The sequence below is a fragment of the Perognathus longimembris genome, chromosome 2 (genome assembly GCF_023159225.1).
Source record: "Perognathus longimembris pacificus isolate PPM17 chromosome 2, ASM2315922v1, whole genome shotgun sequence".
NCBI classification, from domain to species: Eukaryota; Metazoa; Chordata; class Mammalia; order Rodentia; family Heteromyidae; genus Perognathus; species Perognathus longimembris.
This window is the reverse complement of record NC_063162.1, coordinates 152,799,389-152,815,972: the sequence shown is the minus strand read 5'-3', so window position 1 is coordinate 152,815,972 and position 16,584 is coordinate 152,799,389.

Sequence of the window (16,584 nt, the reverse complement as noted above, 5' to 3'; positions counted from 1 at the left end):
CCCCTCGGCAGCTAAGTCGGGGTACTGGGTCTTCCGCGGTAGAGCTGCGAGTGACCCCGGCCTCCCTCTGCCTCCCTGGAACGTCCCCGTCAGCGGGTTCTCCAGCAGAGAGCTATGGGAACGTCGAATTCCGGAGAACCAGGGCCCCGGAGCAGCCGTAGAGCCGAGCTTTGGGGTTTGAGGCCTTGCAGAACTACTGCGGCACCTCGATCCTACGCCATGGGGGCCCTTTGCTAAATCTCAGGACGGGCAGATAATCCTTAGAGCGGGAATCCAGGATCTGGGACGCACCCCAGCAGCCCGGGCTCACATCGGACCCGGCAGCAACGCATCCGTGGGTAGTAAGAGGTGATCCGGTGATTCCAGTCCCGAGCGAAGCAGAAAACATAGGTTTCCTATGGATGCCGGGGCACACTTATCACTCAGGCCCAAAGGTGGGGAGTAGCACGGCAACAACTCAGGCTGGTGGAGGGTGGTCCACCACCATCCTGGGGCGGGCTCTCGGCGTGGTGGGGGGGCCTGGCACCGTTGTGGTGCTGGCTCTGAGCATCGAGAGCAGCGGGCATAATGCCACAGGGGCAGAGGACCCAGGGCTACCAGGGCAGAGCGCACCACGGTAGCGGCTCCGACTCAGGACCGCTGGGTTTGCAGCTGCCCAGGGCCCGGGTGTGGGTGGGTTTGGGTTGGACGAAGTCCCTGGAGACATGGAGAGGACCTCGGGAGCGTCCTGGAGCCGCGATGGATGGAGGTCAGGGGGGCGGGGAGCCTGGGAACGGCCCCGGGCCGGGCCGGGGCTGGGAAGGGCCGCGTGCAGGATCAGGACTGGCCAGGCCCAGAGGGCGCGCCCGCCTGCTCCCGGGCAGGGGCTCCCGGGCAGGGGCTCCCGGGCAGGGGCTCCCGGGCCTCCCGCTCTGCCCGAGGCCGCCCCTCCAGCCCCCGCGGAAACCGCAGCTCCCCGGCCCCGCGCCCCGCCCCGCCCCGCCCACGCAGTCTCCCTCCTCAGCCTCCGCGGCAGCCACGTCCCCCACAGCCGGAGCACAGACGCAGCCTGAGTGTCCACCCGCGGGTGGACGGGACCCAACCCTCGTCTGCACGGTGGGATCGCGCACACACGCACACACGTGTGCACACACACGCGCGCGCACACACACACCTGAAAAAGGTGAGCGCTACCGACGCGTTCTACACCACGGCTGGACCTCGAGGACAGAACCCGAGGGCAGCGAGATGGACGCAGAAGGACGGTTGCCATCGGATCCCGCTTCTATCAGACACCTGGATTGCAGGGACGGGAGGTCAGCGTGACAGTCCCAGGAGCCCGGGAGGCGGGGGGGGGGGATGAAGGGGGGATGGCCTGGGGGGGGGCGGACGCTCAGATCTGCTATCGGGGATGCAGAGGAGTTCCACAAGCAGCAGAGGCGCTGGCCGCGCCCGCGGAGAGTGTGACCGCTACCGTAACGGCCCGAGGGGGACACTGTCTGTGTAGCTACATGCTGCCACAATTTTTACGTGTGAATGAGCGAATAGACCAGAACGATAGGCTCGAAATGGGTGAAGTGTATATAGTTGTAATGATATTTCAATGGATTGGAAAAGGAAGGAGGGAGGATGGGAGGGGAGGAGAGGGGAAGGGAGGGGAGGGGAGGGGAGGGTTAATCATCTTTCCATCATTATAAGAAACACCTCAGCTGGAAGAGACGCTCGGCCCCTTGAGCGGGGCTGCGGTGTGGGGAAGAAAGGAGGAGAGGCCGGAAGGGCCCGGGCCCCGTGTCGCTCGAGCCCGGCCTCCTGGAGTCTCCGCTGCCTCTGTTGGGGTGCAGCCGCTAGGAACGGCATCGCGTCGGGGACCGGGCCCCGAGGAGCCTTCCCGCACAGACTCCGGAGCCGCCCGGAGCCGCGCGAGAGCCCAGCCCCCTGCGCGGGCCTCCGGGCGGGCGGCCCCTCCCCGGTGCCTTCGGCTTGGCCCCCATTCCAGAGTGGGTGAGGCTGGAGGTTAATCATTGACAGCACCTGTGCCCAAGGAGCCGCTGGGCCCCAAGAGCCAGCGCTTTGAGGAAACGGTGAGGAGGAACCTGCCAGGCCCAGCCCTTCCCCAGGGCCCCACGGGGGACAGCCCCAGGCAGGCCGAGGAGGGAGGAGGGGCGTGGGGGGGAGGGGAGGTGGGGGGGAGGAGAGGCGCGTCCCCCCGTCCCCGGCCACCTGACCCACGGGGCACTGTCATTCTCCCAGCTCGTTGTGGTCACGTGACAGGGGCCGCGCGGCGTCCCCCTCCCGTGTGCCCGAGGGCCCCCACCTCGGTGGCCACCAGGAAATGTGGGTGTCCCCCCTCCCCCCCCACGCCGCCTGTGTCCCCACGGCACCCACAAGTGAACCGACACGGTGTGCACAAGGCCACGTCGCCGGCTCAGCGTGTGCGGCTCTCACACTCACGTCTGACAGGGATGGGACGCGCCCCAGCTCCGGCCCCCCTCCCCCCTCCCCTCCCCCTCCCCCTCCCCCTCGCTCCTCCCTGGCCACCATTGGGAAACCAGCCTCCTTCACCACGTTCCTACCCCGGTGTGTTGGGCTACGCGGGGCCAAGAGGCCACGGGCCGAAACCGCGAGCCGAAATAGACCTGTCCTCCTTTGGTCTTGTTGTTCAGGCGTCGTTTTTCTCGGCGACACCGAGTCACTGAAGCAGGTACTGGGTAACCACCGCTTTGAAGAGCAAGAGCACCTCCGAGGTGCCTGCCAGCGCAGCCACGCTTACCGGTTACCGCGCCGCAGCCAGGCTGAGGAGGCCGCCCGGGTGCCCAGCCACCAGGGAGGAGATGAAGCAGCACGGGGCGGCACCGACGGACACAGCCACGCAGCCGCCGTAAAGAAGAATGAAACTAGGCCGTTTGCAGAAAAACGGGTATGGAGCCAGAGGTCATCCCATCGAGCAAGAAGAGCCCAGCTCCAGACGCCCAACACAGCCTGGCACCAGAGGCTCAAACCTATACTCCTGGCTCTCCGGGGGGGGGCGGAGGTCAGGGGGTCACGGCTCTGGGCCAGCCCCGGCGGAAGCACAAGACCCCGGTGCCCTCGGGAGCCCGGGCGCCGGCCTAGCCGCAGGGGAGGCGTGCACAGCTGCGGGACTCTATTCGAAAAATAGCAAAAAGGCAAAAAGGGCCTGGGGCGCGGCCCGAATGACGGAAGAGCTTCCCGACACGCGCCAGGCCCCGGGTTCAAACTCCAGTCCTACCCTCCCTCCCCCCCGCCCCTCCGAGCCAAAGTGTCGCATGTTTTCACTCATGAGTGGGACCTAGACCTAAGATGAAAATAGAGGGGCATGAGTACAGAAAGGGGGGCTGAGGGGGGGTCACAGGAAGGGACGGAGAGCAGCCGAGCGGACCTCAGAGTGAGAGGACCAGAGCAGGGGTGGATGGAAGCCTATCAACATAGAACATGCTATAGAGAGAAGAGAGTTGACCAGAAAACATAGAACATGCTACGCAGAGAGGGTAAACGGACAGGTAGACAGAGAGGTAGGCGAAGAGCGCGTGCTAAACCCCCCACGCCCTGTGTGGGCAAGCGGGGGTCCGGAGGGAGGAGTAAAGGAGCAGGACGGAGGGGACCGGTTTATTCACGGCAAGAATCGCAACGGACGCCCCGCCGGGGAAAGTCAGCCCAGGGGAGCCCGTCCACCCGGCCCGGCCCGGCTCGGCGCCGTCTGAAGCGTGGCCTCCCGGACGGAGCGATTCACCCACGCACGAAGCACACCCACAGTCCGTGACGGGACTGAGACGGCCTGAGACACAGCCGGTCACGCGCTCCGGGACGCCCTCTGGTTCTGTAAGGAAAGGGACCCGTGCACAGGAAGCCCGACGGCAGGGTGGAAATGACAGGGTGGGCCGGTGGCTCCGCCGCCTTGACTCTGCCGTCGGGCTCCCGGGCTCCTCGGCGATGCTCCTGCTGTCCCGAGCCCCAGGGGGGGGCGGGGGGGGGGCGGGAGGAGAGCCCCGCCGTGCTCCGGGGGTTCGAAGCTTCCTCTGTCTCCACACACAGCCCAGGACGAACCGTGCCTGAGTTCAGGGAACACAGCTCTCCCGGTAGACGGGGTCGTTTGCCAAGTCGAAATCCAAGCCCTTCGTACGTTCAGTCAGGAGCAAAGACGAGGGTTCTTCGTGGAGAGCATGACAGATAGAATCGTAGCGACCGAATCCCCGGAGAGCAAGTTGGGTGCTGCAGCCTCGCCGGCCCAGGGCCGTCCCCCCCCGGAGACCGCAGGGCCCGCGGGCACCCAAGCCAGCCCCTGACAAGGAACGGGGACGGCTCTCCGGGGTCAGCGGTTCCGCGGCCGCTGGCACCCTACGGGTCAGTGTGAGAGGGAGGTCAGATCTGGCCAGTGCCATCATTGACAGTGGAGGGGCATCAGGTTGACTGCAGCTCAGATTAGCGCAGAAGCCGACTCCATCTCCACTAAGCCCTCCCCCACCCTAGCCAGGGAAGCTCCCCTTGATGATGATACGTCATGTAAATTGACCACCTGAGGCCTGGGCGGTTCAAGGGCACCTGTGCCCTGCCATGGGTAGGCGTATCCACCTGACGTCAAATCCACGTGCCCTCCAGAGCGGGCGTTTCCACCTGACCTCAAATCCACGCGCCAATTCTAACTAGAACGATAGGTTGGTCCAAACAGATACTAGGAGACAGACTGTAACTCTACTGGCCACCTGCGTGCGGCCCAGCATGCTCTGTGAGTGTTGTATCCTCATTGGCCGCCTGTGTGTGGCACGTTTGGCTGTGATGTTTGCCTTATAACCAGGCTGGAAGGCCACCCGTGCGGGCTGTTCCGGCATCCGAGTCTGGGCTGCACACGTGCGGGTGGTTCCGGCTCCCGAGTCCGGGCTGCGACCAAGGCCGGTCGGTTCACTTTTTGTTCACTTTTTACTTCCCCAATAAATCCGTCTTTTTGTCATCTTGTAGCTGGAGGCTGTGTGGTGGACTCTCGGGGGAACCAGGAATCCCCTCCCTGGGGTGGGGGGGACCCCGTTTCATTGCAGCGAACCCCCACCTTACCAGTGGTGCACTCGCGTGGTGTCTTCCCCAGACAGGAAGCACAAGCCCTGCCTTCCAGACCCCGGAGCTGCACCCCGAGACGGCGTGGCAGGTAGCGGCTGCTCGCTCGGCTTCCGGCTCCCGGGGCAGGGCTCAACTCCTTAGCCACGGAAAGAACGGCCACCCGTGAACGGGGCTCCAGGCCACGACCTCCACGGGTGGCCCTCGCACGCCCTTGCACACACACACACACACGCACACGTGCGCTAAGCGTCAGCCCTTTCTCTGGAGATGGCATTAGTCTATCTAAAACAACCAGGGGAATCAAAGCAATTTACCCCTTGAAAGACCAAGTCGGTGAGCATCTAGCTGCGTGGTCATGGCCCCGCGAACACAACGAAACCGCTGCTCAGCCAAAGGCCGTGTCCCACAGAGGCTTCCGTTCCGTGGGCGTGGCTCGTGGATCGCCAAGCGTCCTTATCGCTTGCTCTGCCATTTCTTCACGCTAAAGGTTGCCAACGTCATGGAAATTCGTGGAGAAAGCCCGATGTGGCGGCACTTGTGCCCTTTGAACGTTTTTTTTTTCTAACTCGGTTCATTGAGCTTTAAACTGGATGATAATGAACTCTCCCTCCCACCCCGGGCCCCTGGGCTTGGACGATGCGGTGTTCTGTGACGTCATCGGAAGGCATTCTGAAACTCAGCCTGCCGTCTTCCCACCGCAGCCAATGCCTCTGGAGTCACATCCGTGCCCCACGCACAGCAAAAGGGAGGGACGGTGAGAGCCAAGACGGCCCGGTCACGCAGTGTCACGAGCTCCTGCGTGGCCCCATTCTGTCTCCTTCTCCCCTCCGTCCAAGCTTTCTACGCGTCGTCTCTCTTACACACTTCCACCCCACCCCCCACCCCCGTGGCTCCAACCACCAGCAAACCTGGGGCAGGAAGGGCATGTGTTCCTCCTGGAAGTTGAGCAACGGGGACCCCACAATAGCTTCCCAGGCTTCTTGATAGAAATGGCCAAGGCGGGCGGTGTCCGGGCCGCCCGGGCCGGGCCTGGAGGCCGTCAGGGTTTCCATCACCTTCCCCTGGGGTCCGCACAGGTGTGGCAGGTGGGGACATTGGCCAGAGCTGCTCTGGCACTTCACCAGCATGGGGGAAGTACCTTCTGCGGGCCAAACGCCTGCCTATAAGGCCGGCGGAGGGGGGGGCCAGGACCTGCGAGACTTCGTCCTTCAGGTCGCGGCCTCTGAGGGCCCGGAGCCCAGCGACCCCTCAAGGCCAAGTTCCTAGGAAGCCGCCGGGCTCCAGCAAGTCTTCTCATAGCCCTCTGGCCAGCGTGTCCTCCTCTGACTCGGGGTCGCGGGGCTCACGTCGCTCGAGATGCGCAGCACGCATGAATCGACTTGTTGGGTGGCAGCTCATTTGTACAAGTTAAAGGTGATTAAAAAAAACACAGTCCGACAAACAAGCTGGGTGTGGCGGCCAACACCTGTGCAGGCCTAGGCAGGAAGAGCAAGGCCTGGGGCTGACCCGGACAGGAGCACGAGACCCTGTCTGGAAAATACATCAAAAGCAAAAGGAAAGGCAGGCACCGGCGGTCACGTCTGTCATCCTAGCTATTCAGGAGGTTGAGATCTGAGGATCACGGTTCAAAGCCAGCCTGGGCAGGAAAGTCTGCGAGACTCTTATCTCCAAAAAAAAAAAAACAATTCAGAAAAGGTGGCAGAGCTCTAGCCTTGAGCACAGAGAGGCTCGGTAACGGCTTGCAGACCCAGAGTTCTGGCCCCAGAAGTGGCAAAGGCAAACAAAACGGGATGGGGCTCAAGAGGGAGCACAATTCACTGACAGGCACAAGGCTCAGGGCTCAAACCTTAGTGTGATAGATAGATAGGTAGACAGACAGGCAGACATGTTTTACATGGAGTCAGAAAACCTGCATCCTCTTGCCCTTGGCTTATGGACCCCGGGCCGGCCACCCGTGAGTGGGGTTTCTGGAGACTCTCAGCAGGTGGCCCGGCCCCAGTCATTCCACCTTTACACTCAGGGGCTTCCTGAAAAGTAGCAAAACTGCACCTGAAAACCTCCAGGGTTTAGGGTGCCAGCCAGCCGGACCTTCGTCTCCAGCAGAGGTCCTGCTACACCAGCCCCCATCTCCCAGGGCACAACCTGCCCCCCCTCCCTCCACCCCCCTCCCTCTACCCCCCCCCCCCCCGCCCCAGGGAGGCACTGTCCCTGGCTTCTTTTTGCTCAAGGCTAGCACTCTACCACTTGAGCCACAGTGCCACTTGTGGCCTTTTCTGTTTATGTGGTGCTGGGGAATCGAACCCAGGGCTTCCTGCACGCAAGGCGAGCGCTCTACCGCTAAGCCACAGATTCCCAGCCCCAGATTAAGGATCTTCAAACTATTTCAAGTGCCAGTGATCCGTGCCTGTAAACCGCGCTGAGATCTGAGGACTGCCGGTCAACGCCAAGCCAGGCAGGAAAGCGTGCGGGACTCGTCTGCAGTGACACACCGGCTGAGCCCTAGAGCGCCAGCCCTGAGCACCACAGCCCAGGCACAGCGCCTAGTCCCAGGGTCCAAGCCCCAGGAACGGCACCCCCCCAAAAAATCAGTGCTCTACACAGGCGCACAGCCCGCAGGACGGCACCAGGGACGGGGAACCCGGCCTGCCTGCTCCGCGCGAGCTGAACCTAGAGCCCGAGGGCTTGAAACCCGGCCCGCCTGGAGGACATCACTCTGGCAGGGCCCACCCTAGGCTGCTCCGGCCCGGGCTCCCGGGTGGGTGCCGACGGCCGGTACCCACCCCGGGCCGGGGGCCAGCCCGTTCTCTCGCGCCAGCTTGACAGCCGTCAGTGTTGGCGGTAGTCGGCGTGTTAGCGCACGCTCGCTCAGCTTCACCCGCGCCGGGCTGGCGTCTGACCCCCCGAGCCCCACACGGCCCCTCTCTCCCTGCTCGCCGCTCGTCCGTCGGAGGGCAGCGTCTCAGGTCTGTTTGCCTGGGCCAGCTTTGCACTGGGATCGACGACAACGCTCAGCCTGCCCGGTAGCCTCACTTTCCGCACCTCCCGTGCACACGCGGGCCGGAGGCACACCGCCGTGGAGGGCGGGAGGAGGCGGGCGTCCTGGTCGCAGGCGGGTGAGACCGGCCTCCGCCCCCCCCGCCCCCCCCCCCCCGCGCCCACCGCAGCCCAGCAGTCCACACAGGGCCTCCTTCGCCTTCGCCTTCCTCCTCCCGCCTGGGCCGCAGGCGCGGAGGCCCGTGGCCCGCGCTGGACGCGGAGGCCAGGAAGGAAGCGCCCTTCCCGTGGCGGCCGGCTCCGTGCCCTCTTTCATGGCGGCCCTCGGAGCACTCTGCGTCTGTTCTGCTTTCTCCTCTCTGCCCTCTGCGTGGTGATTTATCTGGCTTTCAGAACACAAGGCTGAGAGGCCCTAATTGTGTGTGTGTGGCTTCTGGGGTTGTTTAGATGTATAAATATTTTAAGAGGGTTCTTAGTCCTTCCTAGCAAATACCTTAGGAATCCTAGTACCGGGAGAAAACGCCTTCTCTTTTCCTATTAAAACAAGGGAAGTTTTTTTTCTTTTCTTCCCCCTTCTCTACCCTAAGAGAGAGAAAAGACAGGAAACTTGTCACACCTTTAAATGTCCCTCGAAAGCGCGTGGCACGTCCCGCTACTCGACAGCCGCTCTCCGGATCTCCGATAGCGTGGGTTATCCATCGCCCCCTGTAGGACTCAGCCCTCCACCCCCAAACCGGAAAACAGCCACCGTCCGGAACAGCCACCCTTCACTGTAACGAGGCCTCCTAAGGAACATGGTGCTGCCGGATGAGACGAGGAACTCACGCCGCTAATCGGAGACGTTCTGAAGGCCACGTGGGCCACAGGAAATGCCACCACTGAGTTCCAGAAGAGCCCAGGCGCGTGAGTAGACCACATCAGAACAAGGGAAGGGACAGGGCCCGGGAGCGGGGGGGGGGGGGGGAAACGCCCTGGATCGGGGCAACCTACACCCACCCCTGCCTGCCCGCCCAGGCTTCTTGCCCTGACCTCACGGTTGGGCGTGGAGTGGACACTGCCTGGCCCTGAGCCCCGCACACACACACAGGAACACGCACCGCTGCCCGCAGAGCCGCTCGGAGGGAGCCGCGATGCCGGGAGCCAGGAGATGACGGCAGAGTTGAACGATTGCCTAAAAGCAATTACCGATTGGAATTACTTCCACGAAGGAAGGTGACCGACGGACTAGCTGTCACGGCGCAGCAAACGTGGCCACCACCTTCTTCCTAACTGCTACGTGGACGAGGCGACCGGTGGACACGCCGGGCGGAGAGCGGCCGACGCCCGCCCGCAGGCCTGGAAAGGGGTCCTGTAAAACCAAGCTGGTCAGGGCGGTCCCCGGGGACCCTGTCCCTGCCCTCCCGCCCCGAGGACGCCCTAGCCGCCCCTAGATGTGAACACGGAGCGCGCCCGCGGCAGGCCTCACTTGCCGTGTGATACGCGAATGGGACTGGACGTTGGGAAGTCACCGCCGCGCCTCCCTCCATTCGCCTCACCACGCGGTGTCCTGCCTCTCTCCTGCCACCACACATACCGGACGCGGAGCGGTTGCCATGGCGGGCAGCGGGGGTGGGGGGGGGCTCCCGGGGCCGGGGCGGGGGGGCTCCCGGGGCCGCAGGGGGAGGGGCTCCCGGGGCAGGCTTTGTCTGGGCCCTGCTCAAACAGAGCGCTGGATTCCGCCTGCGGGTTTGTGTACTTGGGGTGAGCCGCCCCACGCGGAGAGGCCGGGGGAGAAGGGCCGTGTCGGGCCCGCTCTCATCCCTCTGGGTCTCTCTTGGCATCCCGCCCTCCCCCAGGCCCCCCACCTCCCATCTGGGGACCGGCAAGCTTCTGGAAGGGACGGCTGGACCCACAGGCTCAGCTGGAACAGGAAGGCGCTTCTGGATCCGTGAGCCTTCAGGCCGGGCCTCCTCCTCCTCCTCCCCCCTCCGCGGGGGCGGGGGGGGGGAGGTCACGGCCGGCGGCCCGCACCCGACCGCCCTCCCTGAGGACGACGTAAACCCTCCACCCCCTCGGCGGGTGCAGAAGCGGAAGGGGGGCTCCGCTCCCCGGCAGCCGCGTCCCTGCGACGGATCCCCGTCTGCTGTCAACAGCCACGGGAAGAAGAGCTTCAGCCAGAACGATGATTTAATTTAACTCAATTCGATTGACTCTCTTTTTGTCAAATTAAAGTGGCTGGGTGCCAGTGGCTCTTGCTTATAATCCTACTTAGCCAGGAGGCCGAGGTCTGAGGACGGAGGCTCAGTGACAGCCCAGGCAGGGAAGTCGATGAGATTCCCATCTCCAATCACTGGATGCTCAGGGACAGGGCCTGCGTCCTGAGTTTAAGGCCCCAGGACCAGTGCGCTCTCGTTCTCTCTCTCTCTCTCTCTCTCACACACACACACACACACTCACACACACACACACTCACACACACACAGCAACCTCTATCACAGGCCTCCTCCGTTTAAAACCCATTAGATGCTTCCTTTCACTTCAAGCTGCGTCTGGCCCGACCGTGAGTGTGCCGCCGTGATGCTGAAATCCCAGTGGCAGTGGGTGTCGCCATCGCTTGCCCGGTCACCCGCTTTGTCTCGTCGGGGTCCTGTACCAGTGGCAACCCGCGAAGCCCATTCCCACCAGGCCTCTGGTTCGCCCAGCCGATGGATACAACTGAGGAGCACTTGGCGAGCATCTCCAGAGGGGAAGGGAGCGGGAACCTGAAGGCGCTCTTGGAACTCAGGAGCTGAGCGGCGGGTACCACGACCGCGGCCACGTGAAGCTCAAGCACCGGAAGCACAAGCCCCGCCGTGACCCACAGACCAGACGACCGTGCGGGGACCCTCCCGCGCTCGGCCACGGGCCTGGGGCCACGGGCCACGACGCCTGACGGACCGACACGGGAGTCCACAGGGCGCGCGCCGGGTACGGCGACCACCCCAGTGTCGCACGCGGAGCGGGGGGTTCTGTGCAGGCTCAGGGCTGGAACCCGGAGCGGGGGATCACGCTGAACACTTCCTTCCTCACTAAGGTAATCAAAGGCTCTGAGTAAAGAGCCCAGAATGGCGGGGCGCGGGGGCTCAGGATCGTGACCCCAGTTATGAGGGAGCCCAGGCGGAGATCGGAAGGGGGGTGATTGGAGACGCGCATGGACAAAAGGGAAACTGAGATCACATTTCACCAGGTCCACTCCTGTCACTCACGGGAGCTGACGCCCACTTCCTCCTGTCACTCACGGGGCCTGACGCCCACTTCCTCCTGTCACTCACGGGAGCTGACGCCCACTTCCTCCTGTCACTCACGGGAGCTGACGCCCACTTCCTCCTGTCACTCACGGGAGCTGACGCCCACTTCCTCCTGTCACTCACAGGAGCTGACGCCCACTTCCTCCTGTCACTCACGGGAGCTGACGCCCACTTCCTCCTGTCACTCACGGGAGCTGACGCCCACTTCCTCCTGTCACTCACGGGAGCTGACGCCCACTTCCTCCTGTCACTCACGGGAGCTGACGCCCACTTCCTCCTGTCCCTCACAGGAGCTGACGCCCACTTCCTCCTGTCACTCACAGGAGCTGACGCCCACGCCCCCTCCTGTCACTCACGGGAGCTGACGCCCACTTCCTCCTGTCACTCACGGGAGCTGACGCCCACGCCCCCTCCTTTCACTCACGGGAGCTGACGCCCACGCCCCCTCCTGTCACTCACGGGAGCTGATGCCCACGCCCCCTCCTGTCACTCACGGGAGCTGACGCCCACGCCCCCTCCTGTCACTCACGGGAGCTGACGCCCACGCCCCCTCCTGTCACTCACGGGAGCTGACGCCCACTTCCTCCTGTCACTCACGGGAGCTGACGCCCACGCCCCCTCCTGTCACTCACGGGAGCTGACGCCCACGCCCCCTCCTGTCACTCACGGGGCCTGACGCCCACTTCCTCCTGTCACTCACGGGGCCTGACGCCCACTTCCTCCTGTCACTCACAGGAGCTGACGCCCACGCCCCCTCCTGTCACTCACGGGAGCTGACGCCCACTTCCTCCTGTCACTCACGGGAGCTGACGCCCACTTCCTCCTGTCACTCACGGGAGCTGACGCCCACGCCCCCTCCTGTCACTCACGGGAGCTGACGCCCACGCCCCCTCCTGTCACTCACAGGAGCTGACGCCCACTTCCTCCTGTCACTCACGGGAGCTGACGCCCACGCCCCCTCCTGTCACTCACGGGAGCTGACGCCCACTTCCTCCTGTCACTCACGGGAGCTGACGCCCACGCCCCCTCCTTTCACTCACGGGAGCTGACGCCCACGCCCCCTCCTGTCACTCACGGGAGCTGACGCCCACGCCCCCTCCTGTCACTCACGGGAGCTGACGCCCACGCCCCCTCCTGTCACTCACGGGAGCTGATGCCCACGCCCCCTCCTGTCACTCACAGAAGCCTTCCCTACACCATGAGCACCTCCAGGGAACCAGGGAACCTCCTGGCAGGGTCCATGCTCCACTGGGACTAGACCAGTGCCTTCAGGGTAGTTAGTCGGGGTTTCCCGTGGTGAAATCTCCGAGGAAAGCCTGACCTCCCGTGACCCCAGGTGCCTGTGTGGGCCGAGGCTCAGGAGAGGAGGTGCGATCCCCCCCCCCGTCCTCCCCCCGTCTCCCTGGCTCTCTCTCTGGCTCGCTCGCTCGCTCTCCAGATGGTTATCGTGTCCTCCTGCCCGCATGACAGCCTTGGCCCTCGGAGGACTTCCCCAGCACCAGGGCAGCGCAGGAAGCAGGCGCCGCGGGCTGTGTCTTGCTCCCCTAAGGGGGAGGGGGGGAGGGGGTGCAGCCCAGGGGCTGCCCCTCCACAGTCACTCTGGAGAGAAGAGCCCAGCACCGCCGCCGCCGCCGGTACCCTCTGGGTGCCACCCTGCCTCTGTGCCCCCCCCGGGGACCAGCCTCTCCCCGCACACAGGCCCCCCCCTCCAGACACAGCCAGAAACTCACCATCACCCCTGGGCCTTCGAGGCCGCATCACAGAACACCGTGTGCACGGGGCACGGCCTGGGGGGGGCGCGTGGGGGGGGAGCTGGGGCCCCGGAGCCTCCCGGCCGGCCGGGCGAAGGCCGGGCCCCGGGACATCCAGCGAGAAAGTCAGCAAAGCAGAAAGTTTGATGGGGTTGCCGGGAGGGAGGCCGGGCCCTGCTCGCCGGCGTCTGTCTTCAAAGCGCGGGGGGATTCTAATCGCCTTCCCGGGGGCGGCTGCCCCTTAAGCAGCTCGCAGATCGAAGGGGCGATAGCCCCACTGTTGAGCTCCAGTAGCCGTGGTACCAGGAACAGCCCGGACAGACGCGGGATCGGAGGAAGACCAGAAGGGGAAGGCCCTCTCCCCGGGTCATGGGGTGCCGGGGTGCCCGCCCTCACTGCGCTCCCCGTCTCCCGTGCCCCCACAGAAGCCGGCCCCCAGGGACCACACAGCTGAGGCCTCTTTGGACCCACTGGGAGGGGAGGCAGGAGAGGTGCTGGCCCGGTGGGGTTCAGGCTGGGGTTCAGGCTGGGGTTCAGGCTGGGGTTCAGGCTGGGGTTCGCCCAGGCTGACTCCCCGCCGGGTCCTCGACTTGACGGGACGCGGCTTTCTGCTGGCGGGTGGGTGAGCTCCCCAGCTGCCCCCCCCTCGGAGCTGCTGTCCAAGCCTCCCCCCCGCCCGTGAGGCCGGGGCAAGGGGGCCCGCCCTGCCGCCCAGGGCCCGGAGCAGATCAGGACGGGGGTCCTGGGAAGGCCACGGCACCGCCGGGAGGGACGTCCGCCCCAGAGCAAGCCCGGCCCAGGGCTTGGCGGCCCGATGGCGCTGCCCGGGGCGGGGTGGGCGGGAAGACCCCGGGGTCCGCCTGACCGCGGGCTGGCGGGCGGCGGGCGGCCCGGTGCGGGCGCGGCCAGCGCCCGGCCGGGCAGCGCTGAGCACGGCCCAGAGGCCCCGTCCTCGCCTGCACTGCTGGGCACCAGCGCGGGTGCGGGGAGCCGGGGCCAGGGCTGCCCCGGAACCTCGCCCCATGCAGTGCCCCCGTCCACCACCGCCAGGGGCTGGGGTGTTGGCCAGCGGGAGACGCGCCCTCCGGGGGGGGCACCGGAGAGCCGGGGGGCTGGGCGGGCGGGCGCAGGGACAGCCTTCCCCGCGTGCAGAGACCTGGCTGCCCATCCCTGCCGAAACCCAGCTGCCCCGACTGGGAAGCACCCTGACGACAAGCCCGCTGGAGGCCGGCGTGGAAAGAGGTGGTGTGGAATGGCTGTAAGGAAGAGACAAGGGACACCGAGGAGAGGAAACTGACGCGTGAAGTGCGGGCGGGGACTGGGGTGTGGGGCCCCCTACTTCAAGCTGGGGGGCGGGGCAGAGGATGTCAGAGCGGCTAGCCAGCCCGTTCCAGGCCCTTCCAACCCCAAAAGGTGGAATTTCCCAACTGCTCCGAGCCCAGGCGGAAGGCAGAGTGAGGTCGCCATCTAGCGGCGGGGGCTGGAAGGGGGGGGAAGGGGCAAGGCCTCCTGGGGGAGGGGCGGGAGGCAGGTGGGGAGGGCAGGATCACGGGTGGGTGGGTGGGTGGGTGGGAAGAGGAAGGCATTCCTGGAGGGAGAGGTGCAAATGGCCATCAGGAAGAAGGGTGGGGCCCGAGCAGGATGGAAATGGCCCCCCGAGGGTCCTGTCCGGTGGAGGCTGGGGTTTGGAACTTCCAGCTCGCCCAGGCAGGGGCCCAAGTCGTCTGGAGGGGGAAAGGCAACGGGAGAGAGCCATCTGGCGTCTGGAGGAGGAAGGCGGCGGACGGGGTGGCCGGGCCGCGGGGAGGGAGTGCGGGCAGTGGGCGGCCGGGCCCCGGGTGCAGGGCCCAGGGCCCAGGCTGCAGCTTCTCTCCCCGGGTTCCGTCTGGCACTCTGGTTTCCAAGACAATCAGTGGAAACTCTGACCGCCCCCTCCCCCTCTCCCCTCCCCCTCAGCGAGCCCTCCAAAGCCAAGCCCGGGCGGCGGCAGGTTTTATGGCGAATCCTTACTTTATCCTGGAAAGGCCAGCCTTTGACCTGCCCTCTGGGTGTCTGGAGCTGGCCAGACAAGGAAGTGTCATTCCTGTCTCTAGGGCAGGGCCACCAGACAAAACCTCCCCTCCCCATACCAGCCGCGAGGGAGCTGGTGTGCCCGGGCGGCCGTGCCCACACGCGGTCCTGCCCAGCCCAGGCTTTTACCTCCAGAACACTCCCCACCGACCCTGCGGAGAGCACTCTGCACGTGTGCGCGCGCGCGCGTGCAAGTGTGCGTGCCTGTGGGCCTCTGGGACCCAGCACCCACTGGGCATCCATTGATCTGTAGCCCAGGCCTGAAGGACTTCTAGGAAAGGGGGAGGGCTGGAGCCACAGGGGCCGCCCCGCGCCCCGACTTCCACATGGGGTCCCAGTGAGTGAACCACGCCACCTCCTTGCTGGAAACACTTGCTGGAAACTTCTTCCTAGAGCACAGGGAGAGAGCAGCCGAGTTCTGCCCCCCTGAAGACCCTGGGTCTTTGCTCCACACCCATAGCGCGCTGGAGGCGTGTTCCTCCACTGGCCCAGGAGTCCACACCTCTTGAGGATTCCTTCCTAAATCCCAGACTAGAAAAGTGAGCGTGAGGTGGGAGAGCTTGTGCAAATCACCCTCCTGGGGTGGGGGTAGCGGCCAGACTGGCTGGACCTTGTGTTCTTTCTCTTGAGATTCCTGGCAAATGGACAAAATGAACGAATGAATGAACGAACAAAGGAAAGGGAGGGAGGGAGACGAAAGTGCATCTGCAAAGGACATGGCTAGAAGGTCCTATCGGGCTGGCGGGGGCCCTTCCCACACTGGGATGGGCCGGAGGCCCAGGGCAGCATTTGGCCCCACAGGGCAACAGACTTTATTTCTGAGTTGTAATCAGGGCTTTTGTTGAGATTTTTTTTTTCCTTTTCCTGAAAGCAATGAGCAGATCAGAGACGCCCCTACTTGGGACCTGGGGACTGTGTCCTCCTGTAGGCTGGATGAGTGCGCGGTCCCCGAGGTCCCTGGCCTCCGGCGGCTGCAGCCCCGGGATGGTCACCGCTGTCCTTGGGGCTGACTCGGAGCTCCTCCTGGGGTCAGCGCGGGTGGCCGGCACTGTGCTCCAATGCATCTTGCTCCTGGAGGAGTGCATGCCCGCCTCCGTCCCCGCCAGGGCCCGCAGGCCCCTTCTCCCCACCGGGGCGCTGCACCCGGGCCCGCGGGGCTAAGCCCAGCACCTGCCCTAACCGAGGGCTCCCCCTTCCTTCCCGGAGACTGAGGCTGCGTGCTGACGGGTGGCGTTCCCCGCTCCTCCTAAAGCACTTAGGGTCGCCATGCCTGGCGTGGTCGCCGGTGCCCCGGGTGGGCACCTAGTCCCGATTGGGGCCCGGGGTGCGGCCGCCTCTCCAGCGGGCACGAGGGCCGGCGGCTTCTTCTTCACGCCTGCGGCCGGGGAGGGGGGTCCAGACTGTCCTTCAAAAACTTGTGTCGGTTTTCAGCGAAGCACCTACCATTGCAGAGCCAG